Consider the following 3,028-nt stretch of genomic DNA (forward strand, 5'->3'; position numbering starts at 1 on the left):
CGCCGCCGCCCACACCTCGACAGCAGCCGGACGGGCGCAGCAGCAGCAGCCCCGGCGCCGCAGCCCTCGGCGCGAGCAGCAACAGGCCGGCGCGGCTTCCCTCGGCACGGCAGCTGCCTCCTCGGCGTCCATCAACAGCAGTACAACAGCAGCAGCGGCACGACAACCTCGGCTCCTAGTCCCGGCAACCTCGGCAAATCCAGCGCGAGGACAGCAGCAACGGCAGCAGCGGCTGCGGCGCTCCTGCCGGGCGCGCAGTGCACAAAACGCGCACGCGCAGCCCTCGGCGCGCACATCCCCTGCTCGCCGCCTATCCTCCCTAGCCCTACCTTACCTGACCAGCCTCGGCAGCCCACGGCGTGCAGCAGACAAAGGGCAGCAGCGGGTGGCACGGCAGCGCTCGACCGGGCGTGTAGCGCTCAGCGCGCAAAACGTAGGCGCGCGCGCAGCAGCACACGGGCTCGCGCAACAGCACCCGCCCAGCGCGCCTGCGGCGCACACCGCCTCCCGGCGCAAACTTACCTCCGTGGATCTTAACACCAATCCGTCCTCCGTTATTCCGGTCTGATCATCGTCGTCTTCGTCTCGTTTTCCACAATTACAGATTACAACCGAAAAACAAAAGAATTGAAATTCTAATCTAACCACAGATTTTCCTCGCGGTGAAAAACGATTACAACGTCAAAACGACGTATCCCACGAATCAACAGACCACGAAGAACAACAGCAGTAAAAACAACGCACATTATTAATCGTACATAAATTAATAATAGAGCCAATTGAAGGAATATTAAACTGAATTAATACTCGATTTGCCCCGAAGATCGTTTCTTGGAATATTATTAATTTATCATACAACGATTAATCCCTAACATGCTCCTATGAATTTAACAGCTGCACATTGGAGTTAGAAAATACCTGAAGAATCCCTAAGAATTCGTCAATCCGTCGCTGAACAGGTCAGCCAACTTCAACGCTCTGTTTGACCCCTCAAACGACCTCCAATCGTATTTTGTGTAGAAATACGACTTCTTCGTCTTTGAAAGAGCTTTCCATGGCCTTCTGTTTCACCTCAATCGGACTTCGATAGAGGAAGTTATGGCTGTTCTTCGGAGACTGCCAAAACTTGATTTCCTGCGAAAATCTGACTCCAGCTCAGATCTTCTGAACTGTATCCCGCTCAGCTTTCACCGTTGGATGGACAACGTTCTATGAAAGTCCCAAGAGAGAATGCTCCACTCGATTTTCTGCGCCCCACACAGCTCTCAAAACCCTAATTTTATCAGTGTGTTTTCCTGAGAGCTGACAGCTGTATTTATAATAAAATAAATACGTAGGAGGCGCAGATTAGGTGTAGGAGGCGTGTTTTCTCTCTTCTTGGGCTAGGAGACTTTGGGCCAGTCCAGGGACCAGATACAAGGAATAAAGATGGGCCTCAAATAAATTAATTATCTATGGTCAGCCCAGACCATAATTAACTTATAAATATTAGTTCATTCCACTAGAGAACCAATATTGACTTACCCCTTTATTGCCGGTGATGAGTCGGGGCTTGTATTTAGACTTATTAAATCTCTGTATTTAAAATATCCGACATCCATTAATTAATTACAGCTCTGACAGCTTAAATTAATTAATCTCTTTGTAATCCTTAAGCAGTACCACTCAAACCTTATTATTGCACCTGAACTTAATCAACCTGCAGGGTTTAACGCAATAAACCTTATTGAGCTCCTTAAGGGGATGTCATTATCCTATACAGATACGGTTACTAATACAGATAATCAAATATCATATATTAACCGCTATCACCCAAGATACAGAGTACTCAAGTTACTATATAACTCTCACCCATAGTAAATCAAAGTGATATACGAATTAACATATATATTTGAAAACTTATTAGTATTAAGATTCTATTAAGTCACCGAGATCTTGATTCTTCACTTAAGTCAGACAGAAGAATACATCTCATTGTGGTCCTATCAATACGTTATGACGTACCAGTGTAGACAAGTAGTCAAGACAAACTACTTCCATCTATACTGCAGCCTAAACCAATAACTTGTCCTAGAGTTATTTCGGCTGTGATCATTTTATATCTCTTAAGGTTATTCCAATTATATGGTCTTCTGTGATCTACAACACACCATATAATCTACTTATATAGAGATAGAGAACATACATATGCAATCATGAACACAATTAGATAGGAGATTAGATAGTGAACTTAGGAAACATTGTATACAAGCATAAACCGTTCTTGCTTTCAGTATACAAATCCAACATGCTCAAGCGTGAACAGTCTCTGGTGATGAGGTCGATTTGCCTACGGGACTGGTGGTTGCCTTCTTGACTGACGTGGCCGAAAGGCTAGCTGTTGTCGCGGTGGTGGAGGTAGCGGTAGAATTCCCTTTATTGCTTTTGAGTTGTGGCCGAAACTAACTCGATCGTTCTCCGCTTCCACGTTGCTGACGATTCGGACACTAGTTCGAGTAGTGCTCGACCCTTCCGCAGGTGTAACAGCTGTTCTGTCTCATATTACATCATCTCAAATGTAATTTATCGCTCTTCGACAAGGCGACATCCCTCGTGATTCTTGAAAGTTTACTGCTGCTGAGGTAGTTGGGCCAACGCCAGGCCGTTTGTCTCAGTTCTGCTTTGGCGGTGGCATATTCTAACTCTGCCACGGCTTCTTAGGGCCTTGACTTCGGTCGTCTCATTTTCTCCTTCCTTCTTGCCCTCGTCCAGAAAAAGATGGATTGCACATTTGAGTGCTCTTACTCGTTCGGGGTGCTGCAGCTTAAATCGCTTTCTCTGGCTACATTGCCAAATCTATATCAAATGCTCTTTTAATGCTTCAGTACGCATAACCGCACTCCGACTCGTTAAATCGTCTCGTACCTCTTATCTCAAACCTGATCGAAACAATCCTGACATCTTCTCATTCATCTCTTCTCGATATGTGGCATACCGAACCAAGTCGCGAAACTGACGTTCGTAATCAGCTACGATTTTATTGCCTTAT

The sequence above is a fragment of the Salvia miltiorrhiza genome, chromosome 2 (assembly GCF_028751815.1).
Source record: "Salvia miltiorrhiza cultivar Shanhuang (shh) chromosome 2, IMPLAD_Smil_shh, whole genome shotgun sequence".
In the NCBI taxonomy this organism is placed as follows: domain Eukaryota; kingdom Viridiplantae; phylum Streptophyta; class Magnoliopsida; order Lamiales; family Lamiaceae; genus Salvia; species Salvia miltiorrhiza.